The 19,538-nt window shown below is 42.9% G+C and overlaps 1 protein-coding gene across 2 annotated transcripts in view; it reads left to right on the forward strand.

Annotated features, from left to right (window-relative positions):
• LOC147120366 (neurabin-1-like) overlaps positions 1-19,538 on the forward strand; it is a 98,064-nt gene that overhangs the window by 26,250 nt on the left and 52,276 nt on the right. The gene's annotated exons all lie outside the window — the stretch shown is intronic.

Consider the following 19,538-nt stretch of genomic DNA (forward strand, 5'->3'; position numbering starts at 1 on the left):
CCTAAACTTAGTTTTATTTCAGAGGAATATCACTTGTGAGTTCAGTACAGTGAAACCTGTATAAATGGAGACTCCCAAAAAAAAGGGCACCTGCAAAAAAAGACACTTAGAGACACAAATAATAGTTATCCTCAATTTTTTAAATACTGAATTATATTGTGGTAATGTAAGGTGGAGCATGTTAAACTACATGTGCATTGTAGGTTGCTAATTTGTTTTTGAATTATTTCTAAAACCAGGAATTATTTGCATCTAGTGTGATAAGTATCACACAAACTACACACAGCTGAGGGTCTGCTTGATAATGCACTACAAAATAAAAGCCCTAATCGTTACTGGTCTGTAATATGCACATCAGCCAGCTGTTGGGGCATTGCACTCAGCTGCTTCATAATTACATCATGTTATAGATGGTTTATATTTTAGATCATGCAGCAATCTTATATAGTTGGTAAGTTCCCACAAAGTAAAGTAATTGTTGGCTTAGTAACAGAATAAAAACGAAATGACTAAAATCGTTAAATGTGTGATATAAATAAGATGTGTTTGTGAGTTAACTGCCCAGATTCATTTGGTGTGTTTCAATGATCCTCTATAAATAGACCTGCAATCTCATAAAAACCTTGAGGTTCTAAGAATTTTTATTTCTGTTTCCTGTACTGAAATATGTATTGGAACATTTTTCCTGCTAATAAACATGATCATCTTCGGGTTGGCAGGCTGTAACTAGTGGGGTACCGCAAGGATCAGTCCTTGGGCCTCAGCTATTCACAATCTATATCAATGATTTGGATGAGGGAACCAAATGTAATACATCCAAGTTTGCTGATGATACAAAGCTAAGTGGGAATGTAAGTTGTGAGGAGGATGCAAAGCGGCTTCAAGGGGATATAGACAGGCTAAGTGAGTGGGCAAGAACATGGTAAATGGAATATAATGTGGGAGAAATGTGAAGTTATCCACTTTGGTAGGAAAAATAGAAAAGCAGAGTATTTTTTAAATGGTGAGAGATTGGGAAATGTTGGTGTTCAGAGGGACCTGGGTGTCCTTGTACACGAATCACTGAAAGTTAACATGCAGGTACAGCAAGCAATTAGGAACGCAAATGGTATATTGATCTTTATTACAAGAGGATTTGAGTATAAGAGTAAAGATATCTTACTGCAATTATATAGGGCCCTGGTGAGACCACACCTGGAGTATTGTGTACATTTTTGGTCTCCTTACCTAAGGAAGGATATACTTGCCATAGAGGGAGTGCAACGAAGGTTCACCAGACTGATTCCTGGGATTGGGGGTGTTTGTCCTATGAGGAGAGATTGAGTAGATTAGGCCTATATTCTCTGGAGTCTAGAAGAATGAGAGCTGATCTCATTGAAACATAGTGCTTGACTGGGTAGATGCGGGGAGGATGTTTCCCCTGGCTGGGGAGTCTAGAACCAACCCGAAAATTACCCATTTATTCCTACTCTCTCTCTCTTCTGCCCATTAACCAATTCTCAATCCATGCTAGTATATTATCCCCAATCCCGTGAGCCTAATTTTGTTTAATAACCTCTTATGTGGCACAATAACAAATGCCTTCCGAAAATCCAAATACACCACATCCACTGGTTCCCCCTTATCTATTCTGCTAGTTACAACCTCAAAAAACTCTCGCAGATTCATCAAACACAATTTCCCTTTCATAAATCCGTGTTGACTCTGCCCAACCCTATTACAGGAAACACTTTTTTATCCGGGACTGGCGTGGTGCCGGTTTATCAAAAAGTCCGATTACAGAGAGGTATAGTAAAAGGTACGAGAGTGCCGTACACAGCAACAAATCCAGGCTTCCCTGTTGCTTAGCAACAGGTGCAGGAACCCCGGCCACAGACCAAGCGTCCCTGTTGCTTAGCAACAAGCGCAGGAACCCGGCTACACAGCCACAGATCCAGGAGCGGCCACTAATAGGAAGTAAAACTTACCTGAACCTACTCCTGAATTTTGCCGGCTAACAGAGATTTCCGGTTATTTAGGTGCCGGTAAATCGAGAGTTTCCTGTATTATTTTATAAGTGCCCTGTTACCGCGTCCTTAATAATAGATTTCACCATCCTTAATCCAGAGGTGCTAAGGTAGTGCCTCTACTGCCCTGGCTGAGTTCAGCTAACTCAGCAAAGACTGGAATCAAACCTTGGGCCTTCCTGGTTTGTGTGGCCCAGCTATTCACTGTCTTAACCAACTGTTTAAGTAAGCCAAGAAAACAGTTTGCAGAGTTGTCGGAAATGGTCAGTTACCAGTGGAGTGTTTAAAACAATAGTTCTGCTGAAAACCCACAAAAGCTCAGTTAAAGTTTATTTAACTTTTTAATTGATAGTCCTCAATGAAGATTTTTGTGAGCTTTATACATTTTTGTACTTGAAAATGCCATTCTTCTCATTTTTGTTTGATTTTTATATCAGTCAAAACTGAACATCACATGACTGCCATTACCATGTCTGGCATTGTTACTAATTATACTGCAACTGCCAGTTTATTACAATAAGCTTAATGTTCTGCTCAGGCTTGTTTCATTTGATGGTAGAGTAATTGTCCTAAATAAGAAGGAAAGTTACAGATCTTGGCATACACACGAACACTACATAAATTCAGTCAAACTACTATATTTTAATCAAATGAAGTATAACATTTTCGGTTAAATTACAAAAAAAAAAAAAAAAAATGTCTACATCATTCATGTTGAACACCCGGTAGTTATTGCAATCAATTTGCATCAGAATTGCCAAAAGAATATAATCTTCCAGGGCTCGCCAGATTCATTTCATGTGTCATTGATATTAAAATGTGTTCTTCGTCTTCATTTTCCATATCCATAGTAAACTGCAGAATTTTCACAATAACCATTCTGATGTGAATTTCCTGCTTTGTATCCCAAAGTTGAAAGAGTGCATGTTTTTAACTGTATATGAAAAGCACAGTTCAGGTAAATAATTGTTCAGTTTATAAATAACCAATTTTGAGAGGCTAGCTGCAGTTTTGCAACAATGAGAATCGATAGTCAAGTATAAATGGGGCTACACATTGTATTATCTATATGTAGTTGATTTCATGGTAATGAAAGAACTGAAGTGATGTATGTTTATGCTTTATTAGTAATCATAGAATAGTACAGCACAGAAAGAGGCCACTTGGCCCATCGCGTCTGCGCCGGCTCTTTCGAAGAGCAATCCAGTTAGTCCCACTCCCCCGCTCTTTCCCCATATCCTTGCAATTTTTTCTTCAAGTATTTGTCCAATTCCCTTTTGAAGGCTACTATTGAATCTGTATCCACCATCCTATCATGCAGTGCATTACAAATCCTAACCACATGTTGGCGTAAAAAGTTTTTCCTCACGTCGCCTCTGGTACATTTGCCAATCAGCTTAAATCTGTGCCCTCTGGTCATTGACCCTTCAGCCATTGGAAACAGTTTCTCTTTATTTACTCTATCTAAACCTTTCACAATTTTAAACACCTCTTTTAAATCTCCTCTTGGCCTTCTCTGCTCTAAGGAGAACAACCCCAGCTTCTTCAGTCTATCCATATAACTGTATTCCCTCATCCCTGGAACCATTCTAGAAAATTTCTTCTGGACCCTCTCCCAAAGCCTTCACATCCTTCCTAAAGTGTGGTGCCCAGAATTAGACACAGTACTCCAGTTGGGGCCGAACTAGTGTTTTATATAGGTTTAGCATAACTTCCTGGCTTTAGTACTCTTTGCCTCTATTTATAAAGCCCATGGTCCCATATGCTTGATTAACTGCTTTGCTAACCTGTCCTGCCAAGTTCAACAATTTGTGCACCAGCACCCTAGGTCTCTCTTCTTGCACCCCTTTTAAAGTAGTACTATTTAGCATGTATTGTCTCCTCATTGTTCCTACCAAAATGCAACACCTCATACTTTTCTGCGTTGAATTTCATCTACCTTGTGTCCTCCCATTCCACCAGCCTGTCTGTGTCCTCTTAGAATTCTATTATTATCTTCCTCAGTGTTTATTACACTTCCAAGTTCTGTGTCATCTGCAGATTTTGAAATTGTGCCATGTACCCCCAAGTCCAAGTCATTAACATATATCAAAGACAACAGTGGTACTAGTACTGAACCTTGGGGAGCTCCACTGCATACCTCCTTCCAGTTTGAAAAACAGCCATTCATCACAACTCTCTTACGATAGTAAAATACTGCAGATGCTGGAAATCCAAAATAACAACAGAAAATGCTGGAAAAACTCAGCAGGCCAGGCAACATCCGTGGAGAGAAAATAGAGTCAACATTTCGGGTCAAACCCTTTGTCAAGACTGGAAAAGCACAGGAAATGAAATAGATTAAGAGGCCAGGCTGGGAGAGAACAGAAGAGAAGTGAAGACACATTAAGAGGTATTCAAAACGAGACGAGATGGTGATAGGACTAGTGGAGACAAAAGATGGCTCAAGATTAGGTGTGGGAGAGAAAAAAAGGGGGGGGGGAAAGGGCCAAAACAAAGGAGTGGATAAAAAATAAGTAAAAATGTAATGGGGGCCGAGGTTCTGATCTGAAATTGTTGAACTCGATATTGAGTCCGGAAGGCTGTTAAGTGCCTAATCGGAAGATGCGGTGCTGTTCCTCGAGCTTACGCTGAGCTTCCGTGGAACAATGCAAGAGCCCGAGTACAGTGAGGTCTGAGTGGGAATGGGGTGGTGAATTAAAATGACAGGCGACCGGAAGCTCGGGGTCATCCTTACGGACTGAACGGAGATGTTCCACAAAGCGGTCACCCAATCTGCATTTGGTCTCCCCAATGTAGAGGAGACCACATCGTGAGCAGCGAATACAGTGGTGTTTGGGGCCCTGGACAGTGGGAAGGGGGGAGGTATAAGGGCAGGTGTTGCATCTCCTGCGCTTGCACGGGTAGGTGCTGGGGGAAGGGGTGCTGGGGGTGATAGAGGAGTGGACTAGTGTGTCTCAGAGGGAGCGGGCCCTACGGAATACTGAAAGGGGAGGGGAAGATGCGTTTGGTGGTGGGATCACGTTGGAGGTGGCGGAGGATGATCCGTTGAATGTGGAGGCTGGTGGGATGAAAGGTGAGGACAAGGGGAACCCTATCGTGGTTCCGGGAGGGAGGGGCAGGGGCGAGGGCAGAAGTGTGGGAGATAGAACGGACATGGTCGAGGGCCATGTCAACCACGGTAGAGGGGAATCCTCGGTTGAGGAAAAAGGAAGACATGCCAGAAGCACTGGTGTGGAAGGTGGCATCGTTGGAGCAGATGGGGTGGAGACGGAGAAACTGGGAGAATGGAATAGAGTCCTTACAGGAGGCGGGGTGGGAGGAAGTGTAGTCCAGGTAGCTGTGGGAGTCGGTGGGCTTGTAGTGAATGTTGGTCAATAACCTATCCCCAGAGATGGAGACGGAGAAGTCGAGGAAGGGAAGAGTCGGAGATGGACCTCCCTCCCGGAACCACGATAGGGTTCCCCTTGTCCTCGCCTTTCACCCCATAATTCTTGAACCGCGGCAGTCTGTGTTGTGAAGGTACTCCCACAGTGCTGTTAGGTAGGGAGTTCTATGATTCTCACCCAGCGACGATGAAGGAACAGCGTTATATTTCCAAGTCGGAATGGTGTGTGACTTGGAGGGGAACTTGGAGGTCATGGTGTTCCATGCACCTGCTGCCCTTATCCTTCTAGGTGGTAGAGGTTGTGGGTTTGGGAGGTGCTGCCGAAGACGCCTTGGTGAGTTGCTGCAGTGCATCTTGTAGATAGTACACACTGCAGACACGATGCGCTGGTGGTGGAGGGGGTGAATGTTTAAGGTGGTGGATGGGGTACCGATCAAGCGGGCTGCTTTGTCCTTGATGGTGTTGAGTTTCTTGAATGTTGTTGGAGCTGTACTCATCCAGGCAAGTGGAGAGTATTCCATCGCACTCCTGACTTGTGCCTTGTAGATGGTGGAAAGGCTTTGGAGAGTCAGGAGGTGAGACACTCGCCGCAGAATACCCAGCCACTGACCTGCTCTTGTTGCCACAGTATTTATGTGGCTGGTCCAATTAAGTTTCTGGTCAATGGTGAACCCCCCCCCCCCCCCCCCCCAAGATGTTGATGGTGGGGGATTCGACGATGGTAATGCCATTGAATGCCAAGGGGAGGTGGTTAGATTTTCTCTTTTTGGAGATGGTCATTGCCCAGCACTTGTGTGGTGCAAATGTTACTTGCCACTTAGCAGCCCCATGGGGTCCGGACTCAATGTTGAGGACTCCCAGGGCCACTCCTGCCCGACTGTATACCACTGTGCCGCCACCTCTGGTGGGTCTGACCTGCCTGTGGAACAGGACATACCCAGAGATGGTGATGGAGGTGTCTGGGATGTTGGTTGAAAGGTAAGATGCTGTGAGTATGACTATGTCAGGTTGTTGCTTGACTAGTTTGTGGGACAGCTGTCCCAATTTTGGCACAAGTCACCAAATGTTGGTGAGAAGGACTTTGCAGGGTCGAGTTGGATTAGGCGTGCCTTTGTCGTATCAAAATCCGATTCCCAGGTCGATGCCGGGTGGTCTGTTCGGTTTATTCTTAATGGCCCGTATTTTCCGATCCCTATGGGTGTGTACGAGCTGTGTACACACCCGTAGGGACCTCGCAAGTGCAGGTTTCAGGCATGCGAACGCTGAAAACCGGCACTTCCGATCTATCAAGCCTCTTGACAGATCGCACGCCTGCACAAGAGAAGGGCCTCTGCGAATGGAGTGTTCCGCTTTCTGCAGAACCTCCGCCCGCTAAAATCCCTTAAAAATCTTACGCCTGGTTTATCAGCATAAGAGTTTAAAAAAGTAAAAAAAATAACTTTTTTTCACTCATTTATAATTTTAAAATACTTTTTTTTAAAAAGGTAAGTTTATTTTTAGCCCCATAAAAAACTGTTTTTGTTTAAAATATTTAATGTAATTTTAACTAATTTTAAAAATGTGATTTTTTAAAATTTAGTTTTTTTTGAGTGATCCCCATTCATACTTTTGACAGGTCTAAGCTGTCAAAAGTATGAAGGGGGATTCCCTTCTTCCATTGGTTCCCCATGGCCCACGTGATCCCAGGGATGCTTGCGAACTGCCTGCGCCCCTGGGATATGTGGGCCCTGCGCATTTCGTAGAGCAGAGGCCCAGGAGTGGAAATGTCCAGACCTCCGGAGCCCTCGGGTAAGGGCGTAGATTTTTTCCAGATCGGAGGCCTCCGCACGCAGGAAGCCTCCGATCGGAAAATAACGGGCCATTATTGTTTTTCGTAGTGGTTTGTTACAACTGAGTGGCTGCTAGGCCATTTCAGAGGGCAGTTACGAGTCAACCACATTGCTGTGGCTCTAGAGTCACATATAGGCCAGACCGGGTAAGGATGGCAGATTTTTTTTGCAAAGGACATTTGTGAACCACACGGGTTTTTGCGACAATCTGGAGTTTCATGGTAACCATTACTGATACTAGCTTTGTATTCCAGATTTATTTAATTAACTGAATTTAAATTCCCCAGCTGCTGTGGTGGGATTTGAACTCGTATCTTTGGTTCATTAGTCCATGCCTCTGGATTACTAGTCCAGTAACATAACCACTATGCTACCATACCCCAAAAATTGTTTCTAAAATCTTCCTCGCCACTGATGTTAAACTGACTGGCCTGTAATTGCCAGGTTTATCCTCATTTTTTGAGCAAGGGTATAACATTTGCAATCCTTCAGTCCTTTGGCACCACCCCTGTATCTAAGGAGGATTGGAAGATTGTAGCCAGCACCTCTGCAATTTCTACCCTTCTGCAATCTAGCATGCATCCTATCCGGACCACATGACTTATCTATTTTAAGTACGGCCAACCTTCCTAGTACCTCTATCTATTTTTATCTCATCCAGTATCTCGGCAACCTCCTCGTTTACCGTAGCTTTGGCAAAGTCCTCTTCCTTGGTAAACACCGATGCAAAGTACTGATATAGTACCTCAGCCATGCCTTCTGCCTCCACCAATAGATCTCTATTTAGGTCCCCAATTGGCCGCACCTCTCTTGACAACCCTTTCACTGTTACTGTACCTAATAGAAGACCTTTGGATTCCCCTTTGTTAGCCACCTATCTATTCTTGTAATGTCTCTTTGCCCCCTTTTTTCACTTTTCCTTTGTACTTTTTATATTCATCCTGATTATCCCTTGTATTATCAAGTTGACATTTGTCATACACCTCCTTTTTCTTCATCCCACTCTCCAACTCCTTCGTCATCCAGGGAGCTCTGGCTTTGGTTGTCCTCCCTTTTTTCCCCTTGTGGGGATTGTACCTGGAACATCTCCTTTTAAAAGGCTGCCCATTGCTCCATTACATTTCTGCCTGCCAGTCTTTGACTCGAATTTACCCAGGCCAGATCCCCCCTTAATTTGCTGAAATTAGCCCTCCAGTTAAATATTTTTATTCTAGATTGCTCCTTGGCCTTCTCCTTAACTAATCTAAACCTTACAATACTATGATCATTATTCCCAAGGTGCTCCTCGACTGTGAGATTCTGTACTAGATCTTCATTCCCCAGGACTAGATCCAGCAATGCCTCCTTCCTCGTTGGGCAGGAAACATACTGATCAATGTGGCAACATCTTCTGAATCTGAACCCCCAAATCCCTCTGCTCTTTCATATCACTCAGCTGTCCCCCATTCAAAGTAAAATTATTTTTTTACCAAAATGTACTGCCTCACATTTCTTCACATTGACTTCCATCTGCCCCTTTTTTGCCCATTTTGACATTTTTGCCAATCTCCTTGCAGCTTCCTTTGGTCCTAATAATTATTAACTGTGTCTTCTATTTTAGGGTTGTCTGCAAATTTGGACGCCACTTCCCCATGCCCTATATCCAAATTAGTGCTGTACATAGTAAACAGAAGGAGACCCAGAATGGAACCCACTTCTAACCACTTTATTGTGAATCTTTGCAATCTCCTCTTTTAAAAGCATTCCATTGTTGATCTGCAGTCCAGTATGCCAATTTATCTTTCCAATTCACCTCAGCTTGCTCACTCTCAATCTTTCTAAAATCAGCCTCATTCCAGTTTGGCGTCCATTTCTTTGTACTAACATTTTCCCTTGTTATTTTAACCACCAAGCATACCATATTATGGTCTGTACTGCTGAAGTGCTCATCCACATTTCATTGATCGACCTGATCTATTTCATTACTGCTAACACCCCTCCACTTGCAGGCATATGAACATACTGTGTGAGGAAGGAGTTCGGCATACATTTTAGGAATTCCATTCCCTTTTTCTCTGTTTATTCCCTCCCTGTTCCAATCAGTGAGTGAGTAATTAAGATCTCCTAGAAGAATAATTGTTCCTATTCATCTCACTGATACGACTGCAGGTTACCTTTTCCACTTTCCTCCAACAATTAGAGGTCTGTAGAACAATTCCAATAATGTAACAATCCCTTTTTTTCTTCTGATCTTTAACCATATGGGGCCAGAATTTACTGTCAAAGTAACGGTGAGGCTAATGGCGCTCACTGTTATTTATACACAAATCGTACAGCAACTTCAGGCGAGAGCAGATGCGTGACTAAATGCGAAAATACAGAAGTTGCTGTCTGAGATACGCCGCTGTGCTGTTAGCTTCCTGAAAAAGACATCTCGCTGTCTGACTCACCGTTGAAATGCATTGAATGGCATGAAGTTCCTGTACTTGCATGATCGATATGAATTAAACTTGCCACAGGAGTTGGGGGTTGTCCATTCAATCTAAGTACCCTTTTTAACGGTGCAATAAGTCTTAATTACTGCCAAATAACCTTTCTGGGAATGAAAATTAAGTTTTACAAGTGTGGAGTCTCATTTTTTCAGCTTTAATTGTTGTTGGAGATTTTTTTTTAATAAAAATGTTCATTACTTTTTTTTTAACTCTTTCTGTCTCTTTTATCGCTCTCTCTCTCCAATCTTTCTTACCCTCTTTATTTTGCGTTCTGTACCTGACTTGACATTAAATTCACGACTCTAACTTGCACTCCCTCGTTCAGACTCTTCGCTGTATATTAAAAATAGTTCAGTCTGATTGGTTAAGGAGATGCACAGTTGCTTGCCTGTTCACACAGGTCTCAGATGCCCTCTAGAAAGTGCCACACCATTTTGATCTTCCACTTGCAACAACTTGCCGTGCAAAAGCTCATGGAATTTAAACAGGCAAGGGCCGTTCGTTCGCTGACTACAATAAATTCTGGCCCATTGACTCTAAACCTTTTTTTTGTGTATACCAGTCCTCTGTAGCATGTACTCCCTCCTTCAGAAGTATTGCCACTCCTTTTTTTACCTATTCCGTCCATCCTAAAAATATTATAACCTGACTGACTTGTTTATTTTCCACTCCTGCCCAGTTTTTAGCCAAGTTCCTGTTGGTGCTATTAATTCTGTATCTTCCTGTAACATGATTTCTTCTAATTCCCAGGTTTATGCTGTGAGCATTGCAGTGCATGCATTTGCATTTTATCTTTTTTTGTTTGTATTTAATGCTACTCCTTTTCCTTTTTTTGTTCAAGTTGGTTTTGGTTTATTCCAGTCTTTTCCTTATAACTGATCGATTTGATTTACCTCTTCTACTCTCTATTCCTCTGCATGCTTTCCTTTTGCTAAATTCTTTTTGTATATTAACCATATCTATTTCTACTTGCTCTTTCTAATGGCTTTTATTTTCCCTGCTTGCTTCCTTCCTAATTTAAATTACTTTTCATTTCCTTATTTATTTGTCTTCCAAGTACATTAGCTTCCTTCCTGTTCAGACCGTCCTTGCAGAATAGCTCCCACATTCGCCAGAACTGGTGTGAATGCCCCATAAAACGGTAACTCTCTTCTTGACGCCACCCCTTTAGCCATGTGCTGAGCACACTAATCATCCCTACTGTACCACGTGGTTGAGGGAGTAATCTGGAGATTACAATACTTGAAGTCCTGTGCCTAATCCTGCTTCCTAATCGCTCAAACTCCTTTTGCAGAACTTTAGGCTCTTCCTTTCCTATATCGATAGCTCACACCTAGGCCATGATGAGCAGCTCCCCCCTCTCCCTCTTCTGTAACATTTTTCCATCCTTTCCGTAATGTTTCTTTCCACACTGTTACTTCTAGAGTCCCCCAAAGATGTGTCCTTGGCCTCCTCCTATTACTCATTTACATGCTGCCCTTCTGCGACATCCACCAAAGACCGACATCAGGTTCCACATGTACACTGATGCAACCCAGCTCTGTCCCACCACTACCTCTCTCAACCCCTCCACTGCCTTTGTGGTGTCGGCCTGCTTGTCCGACATTTAGTTCTGGATGAGCCACAATTTCCTCCAATTAAATATTGGGAACACCACAGCCATTGACTTCTGCCCTTGCCATAAACTCCATTCTCTCGCCACCAATTCCATCCCTCTCCCTGGCCACTGTCTCAGTCTGAATCAGACTGTTCATAACCTCGGTGCTTTATTTGACCCTGAGCTGAGCTTCTGATCCCATATCTTCTCCTGCACCAAGACCGCCTACCTCCACCACTAATATTGACAGTCTCACCCTCTGTCTCTCTGCTGTTGAAACCCTCATCTATGCTTTTGTTAGTTCCAAACTCAAATATTACAGTGCTCTCTTAGTTGACCTCCAATTTTCAACCCTCCATCAACTTAAGCTCATCCAAAACTCTGCTCCTTTTCTAACTAGCACCAAGTCCTATTCACCCATCACCCGTGTCAATGACCTACGTTAGCTACCAGTCCACCGCTGCCTCAAATTTAAAGCGCTCATCCTCGTGTTCAATTTCCCTCCACGACCTCCCAACCCCTATACCTGTAACCTCCTCCAGCCCTACAATGCTTTGAGTATTCTGTATTCCTCCAACTCTGGCCTCTTGCACATCCCCCACACCCTTCACCTCACCATTGGGGGCCGTGCCTTCTGCCATCTAGGTCCTAAACTCTGGAATCCCTTCCCTAAACCTCTCCACGTCTCTCTCCTCCTTTATGACTTTCTTAAAATTTATCTTTGATTAACCTTTTAATCTCCCTATCTAATATCTCTTTCTATGGCTCAGTGTCAATTTTCTGTTTGATTATGCGCCTGTGATGGGTTGTATTCCGACACACTATAAATGGAAATTGTTCCTTACCCTAACATCTGGAAGGCAGCAAAGAATCTGGGACACTCTGTCTGGACTGCAAAAGATAATGTCCTTACCTCTTGACTGTCGTGTGCTTATTATGACTGTATTTCTAACTGAATTGCTAATCTCCTCCCCCCCCCCCCTTTCCGAGTCATCTTGGTCCGGATTTTGCGGTCAGCAATGAATGAATGGCAATAACCATTCATTACGTTTACACTTGCCCACAGACTTTGTGTGTGGGCTTTTGCACTGGAACTTGCAGTTATTAGAGAGCTCACTCTAAGGGGGATCTGGGACCTGTGTGAACAGGGAAAGCAATGGTGTGTGTCCTTAACCAATTCGATTGAAGAATCCTTACTGAGACATGCAGAGCCTAAGCCAGGAAGAATCATGTACCAAAAGTGAAATAAGGAGAGGAAAGAAAGATAGGATTAAGAGATAAAAGAGACAGAAGGAAAAAGTCAAAAAAATGTTTTTAAATCTCCAACAATAATTAAAATCTGAAGGAATGAAACTGCACACTTGTAAAAGTAATTTTTCAGTGCCAGAGAGGTGGTTTGGCAGTAATTAAGACTTAATTACTGTTAATTACGCCATTAAAAATACATTTATATTTGAATGGACAAGCCCTAACCTTTTCTGCCGTGTTTAGTGGGTACCTATCAAGTAAGTACTGCAAATTCACGCCCTTCCATGTATTTGAATACCAAGTCTCTCGGCGAGATACCGGTGTAGTGAAGCCTCTGGAGGAGCAGGGCAACTTGGACAGCAACTTCCTGATTTCCGTGTTTAACTGTGCATTTGCGGATATGCTGTCTGATGTACTCCTTTAATAATGGTGAATGCTGATACCCTCCCCATTATTTCTACTGCAAAATCTGGGCCCTTATGTTTTTGGTGCCATTGTAATCCATTTGATTGTCCTGGCAGATCCTTATTGTCTCCACAGAAATACAGTGTTTTAAACTTGGAGAGGATAATTTGCTCTAGGTATTTCTGCTCTAACCTGTTGCTTTCCCTGACCTATGGATAGTCGCCACTGCTTCCTCGACCGCTGCCGGCTCCCTATCTCGGTGGGTACGGTGGGGTGATTACCCACTGAAACTCTAAAGCCTCTCACTTTTTCCTGATGTTTCAGACTTTCTCAAACTTCGCATTTGCAATCTTGAACTCGGGTAATTTCAGTTGGAGACACTTCCTACAGATGTGTTTGTCTGGGTTAATGTCTGCAATTCAAAACTTTCCATCCTGCATGAACGGTACATCAATGTCCCTTCTTGCAATGCCTTTTGACAATAAATCTTAATTAAGCTATAGTTATGTTTTAAGTTTTTATTCTTTATGTACTTGCATTTCAATTAAATTACTCTGTTCCTCCTTTCCCCCCTGCTCATTCCAGCCAAACTCCCGCTCTAGAAGTACCGTTCTTGCTCCATTGCCAGCTCACTCTGTAGTGTGCTTTCCATTGCTTTTCTACTTTAATTATATTTAGAAATTGTTCATGGTCAAAAGGTTCAAATGTATAATCCAGAGCACCTTAACCCTAACGGTAATGTTGCTTCTCATCACCACATTTACGTTGAACATCTGCATTGCGGCTAGGCACAATAACATAGTTACTTGTAGCACGAGAGCACATCACCACAGAGTGGACGCATGTAGGTTCATAGCTGTGATCCTAATTTGCTGAAATCAGAATTGTATGAAAACACTGGAGAGCATTATAAGAAAAACAATTACTTATAGGGTTTAGTATCTGAAGACTATAACATTATTAATATTTCAGTAATTGTAGGGCTGTTTTGATTAATTATAGTATGAAGGCAGGGGATATTATAAAAGAGCTATCAGAATACATTTTAAGTATTCAGGGTCCTGCTTAACAAACTTATTGGAATTCTTTGAGGATTCAACAGAATTGATAGGTGATTATAATGTGTGGATTTTTAAAATAAAAATTGTGAATAAATAAAAATTCTATACATGTGTGTGTATATACAAAAAAATTACAAATCTTCCAATTTTTAGAAGGCAGTGGGTAATAATCAATGGCTGTAATTCTTTTTGCATGAGTGTGACCATTTTACTATCTTGAGGATTATAACATTTTCAGGAAAATAGAGAGGGGGAAAAGTGTCTGGATGGCAGTGCTAGAATGTAAGGATGCTCTAGGAGATTGTGTTCAAGCAAAATCCATATAGATAGAATTCAGGAATAGGAAGGACGATGGTGCAATTGCAGTGTGAATTTCAGGCCACCAAGCAGTGGAGATAGAGGAAACAATTTGTAGACAGTTCACGGAGATATAGAAGAACAACAGGGCAATAATATCGAGTGCTGTTAACTGTCCTAAAATAGACTGGGATAAAGGTAATACAAGTGAGAAAGATAGGGAACAATTTTTAGAATGCACCCAGGACTGCTTGCTGATCGGTATGTTTCTAGTCAAATGATGAAAGACGCATGGCTTGATTTAGTTCTAGAGCAATGAAGTGGGGCAAACAACTCGGCTCCCGACCTCATTACAGCTCTGGTCCAAACATGGACAAAGGAGCTGAATTCCAGAGGTGAGGCGAGAGTGACTGCCCTTGACATCAAGGCAGCATTTGACTGTGTGGCATCAAGGAGCCCTAGTAAAACTGAAGTCAATGGGAATCGGGGAGAACGCTCCACTGGCTGGAGTCATACCTAGCACAAAGGAAGATGGTTATGGTGGTTGAAGGTCAATCATCACAGCCCCAGGACATCACTGCAGGAGTTCCTCAGGGCAGTGTCCTAGGCCCAACCATCTTCAGCTGCTTCATCAATGACCTTCCTTCGAACATAAGGTCAGAAATGGGGATGTTCGCTGATGACGGCACAGTGTTTAGTGCCATTCACAACTCCTCAGATAATGAAGCAGTCCATGCCTGCATGCAACAAGACTTGGATGGTGTTCAGGCTTGGGCTGATAAGTGGCAGGTAACATTCGCGCCACAGCAGTGCCAGGCAATGACTGTCTCCAGAGAGTCTAATCACCTCCCCTTGACATTCAAAGGCCTTACCATCGCCGAATCCCCCACCATCAACATCCTGGGGGTCACCATTGACCAGAAACTTAACTGGATCAGCCACATAAATACTGTGGCAACAAGAGCAGGTCAGAGGCTAGGTATTCTGTGGTGAGTGTCTCACCTCCTGACTACCCAAAGCCTTTCCACCATCTACAAGGCACAAGTAAGGAGTGTGATGGAATACTCTCCACTCGCCTGGATGAGTGCAGCTCCAACAACACTCAAGAAGCTCAACACCATCCAGGACAAAGCAACCCGCTTGATTGGCACCCCATCCATCACCTTAAACATTCACTCCCTCCACCACTGGCGTACCGTGGCTGCAGTGAGTACCATCTACAAGATGCACTGCAGCAACTTGCCAAGGCTTCTTCAGCAGCACCTCCCAAACCCGCAACTTCTTCCACCTAGAAGGACAAGGGCAGCAGGCGCATGGGAACACCAACCAAGTTCCCCTCCAAGTCACACACCGTCCTGACTTAAAAGTATATCGCCGATCCTTCATCGTCGCTGGGTCAAAATCCTGGAACTCCCTATCTAACAACACTGTGGGAGTACCTGCACCACACGGACTGCAGCGGTTCAAGAAGGCGGCCCACCTTCTCCAGGGCAATTGGGAATGGGCAATAAATGCTGGCCTTGCCAGCGACGCCCACATCCCATAAACAAATTTTAAAAAAAAACAACTGATGAGAATCTGAGAACAATTGGGAATTAATAACCACAACGTAGTTAAGTTCAATGTGAAATTAGACAAGGATAATGAAGAGTCAAAGATAGGGGTGTTGAACTGTAAAAAGGCAAAAGTGAGTTAAGAAGGGGAGCCTGCTCAAGGCAACTAGGTAGGATATCTATTGAATAGGACGATGGAGCGCAGACATAATGGGCCAAAATGACCACCTCCTGTGCTGTAAGCTTCTATTGTTCTACGGGTTAGCTTCAGACGCTTCTTTGTATAGAATGTTCAAGTTGTGTGGGAAAACTGAATGTTTGAGGAAAAGGAATAAAATAGAGATCTACAAAATTCGACAATCAGCCTGATAAATTACAAATGGCGTTTGATATTTGGTATCAAAAAATATCAAAAACATGGTTACAACATGAAACGTATATCATTTGATAAGGTAAATCGAGTAAAAATCTAGCTGTAGTGGTTGACTAAGCATTGAAAATCTCACAGTACAGGAAACTTTAGTTTATCCGGAGGTTGTATGTCAGGAAACCTCGATCTAACGGCAGAAATCAGCAGCCGTTTTGGTTAGGTTTTTTTTCTTCTCCTAGCACTTTTTTAACAGTCAGGCTCTGGAAAGCGGCTCTGGAAAGCGTCTCTGTAGCTTAGCAACAGCTTCAGAGACGCTGCCAAGGTACGGGCTGAGTGTTTACAAGCTGTTGCTAAGCAACAGTGTTTGTTGTCAGATACGGAGATGAAAACCTCCGTATCCTTCAACATTAGCGCTGGTCTATCCGGAAGTTTTGATAGATCGGCAGCAGCTCGGTCCCATCGGTGCCGGATATCGCGAAGTTTCCTGTATATGCTGTAACAGTTGTAATGGGAAAGAAACGCTAGATTGAATAAGTAGCTTCATAGAAGGCAAATCCAAGAAAATGCCATTAACACTAAAGGATTAATAAGATCACATGTAATATTGTATACAATTGTGGTTATTGTATTAAGGAGAAGATGTATATTTTGGCAGTATAAAAACTTAGTGAAGGACAACAAAGATGATTTCAGAAATAATAACAGAAAAGACTGGAAACACTAAGCAGGTCTGGCAGCATCTGTGGAGAGAGGAAGGTAGGGTTAACGTTTCAGGTCTATGACCCTTCAACAGAACCTGAAAAAGATTATTCCAGGTTTTAGGTTGTTGAGCTATGAATAGAGACTGAAAAAGCTAAATCTATCGGAGGGCAGAAAAAGTTGTAATTAAGTCCAGAATAGGGATGCATCTTCACTATTTCATAATGATGCTAGGCCCCAATGGGCTTGCCAGTGCCAAACTTTCAACTTGCTGAACTATATAGACTTATTATGTAGATAAAGATAAGTTGGAAGAAAAGAATGAGCTTGCATTTATATAACACCATATCCCATTGTCAGGGTATCCCAAAGTGCTTCATAACCAGTAAATTACTTTTGAAGTGCAGTCACTGTTGCATAGGCAAACACAGCAACCAAATTGCACACAGAATAGTCCCACAAACAGCAAATGAGGTGAATGACCAGTTAGTGTCTCTTTGTCAGTGTCACTTGAAGAATGTTGGCCAGGAAACCGGGAGACCTCCTTGCTCTTCTTTGTATAGTGCCATGGAATCTTTTACATCCACCAGAATAGGCAGATGGGGCCTTGGTTTAACAGACTGCACTACTGACAATGGAGTGTCAGTCTAAATTATGTATGCGAGTCCTTGAGCAGTTCATATAAAGACAGATAAACAGGCAAGTAGAAAATAATTTTAGGTGTCATGTTGCACTGTATACCTACATGAAAACATTGGAAGATATAAAGAAAGCAATTGCTTACGGGGTAGTATCAAAACATTTTTGGTCAGCAGCATTATCCTGGTAATTGTAAAGCTGCTTAGCATAATTACAGTACATAAGAACATAAGAAATAGGAGCAGGAGTAGGCCAATCGGCCCCTCGAGCCTGCTTCGCCATTCAATAAGATCATGGCTGATCTGATCCTAACCGCCAATCCACTATCACAGAACCATCTCCTGAATCTAACAGAATTAGACACACGAAATAAGAGCAGGATCAGGCTACACGGCCCCTGGACCCGCTCTGCTACCCACAGGGCCATGACCGATCCGAACCTAGACTCCTGTCCAAATTTCTGCCCGCTCCCCGTAACCCTTAATTCCCTTTACTTCTAGGAAACTGTCTATTTCTGTTTTAAATTTATGTAATGATGTAGCTTCTACAGCTTTTTGGGGCAGCATATTCCATGGACCTACCACCCTCTGAATGAAGTAGTTCCTCCTCATCTCAGTTTTGAAAGAGCAGCCCCTTATTCTAAGACTATGCCCCCTAGTTCTAGTTTCACCCATCATCGGGAACATCTTCCCCGCATCCACCCGATCCAACCCCTTCACAATCTTATATGTTTCAATAAGATCGCCTCTCATTCTTCTGAACTCCAATGAGTAGAGTCCCAATCTACTCAACCTCTTCTCATATGTCCATCCCCTCATCCCCGGGATTAACCGAGTGAACCTTCTTTGTACTGACTCGAGAGCAAGTATGTCCTTAAGTATGGACACCAAAACTGTACGCAGTATTCCAGGTGCGGTCTCGCCAATACCTTGTACAACTGAAGCAATACCTCCCTATTTTTATATTCTATCCCCCTAGCAATGAAAGCCAACATTCCATTGGCCTTCTTAATCACTTGCTGCACCTGCATACTAACCTTTTGAGTTTCGTGCACCAGGACCCCCAGATCCCTTTGTACTTCAGTACTTTCCAGTTTCTTGCCATTAAGATAATAACTTGCTCTACGATTTTTCCTGCCAAAGTGCATAACCTCACACTTTCCAGTATTGTATTCTATCTGCCAAATCTCTGCCCACTTACTTAGCCTGTCAATGTCCCCTTGCAGGTTTTTTATGTCCTCCTCACTCACTACTTTCCCTCCCATCTTAGTATCATCTGCAAACTTTGATATGTTACACTCGTTCCCCTCCTCCAAATCGTTAATATAGATTGTAAAGAGTTGGGGACCCAGCACTGACCCCTGCGGAACACCACTAGTTACTGATTGTCAGTCTGAGAATGAACCATTTATCCCAACTCTCTGCCTTCTGTTAGATAGCCAATCCTCTATCCATGCCAGAATATTACGCCCAGTCCCGTGATTTTTTATCTTAAGCAATAATCTTTTGTGTGGCACCTTGTCAAATGCCTTTTGGAAGTCTAAATACACTACGTCCACTGGTTCCCCTTTATCCACCCTATATGTTACTTCCTCAAAGAACTCCAGCAAATTTGTCAAACATGACTTCCCCTTCATAAAACCATGCTGACTTTGTCCTATTAAATTATGATTATCCAAATGTCCTGTTACTGTCTCCTTAATAATGATGGTGTGGAGATGCCGGAGCTGGACTGGGGTGGACAAATGTAAGAAATCACACAACACCAGGTTATAGTCCAACAGCTTTATTTGAAATCACAAGCTTTTGGAGCGCTGCTCCTTCTTCAGGTGAAGTGGAGAAATGCATAAAGACACAGCTTATATAGTCAGAGAATCATGTCAGATGTTTACAGGTAACCTTTCCAACTGCCATTTATCGCACCTCGGCAGAGAGATAATCACAGCAGTCAAAGGTGTGAATGGTGTCCAAACAGG

This window comes from Somniosus microcephalus, chromosome 4 (assembly GCF_052327205.1).
Source record: "Somniosus microcephalus isolate GS21.2 chromosome 4, FLI_Smic_1.0, whole genome shotgun sequence".
Classification (NCBI taxonomy): Eukaryota; Metazoa; Chordata; class Chondrichthyes; order Squaliformes; family Somniosidae; genus Somniosus; species Somniosus microcephalus.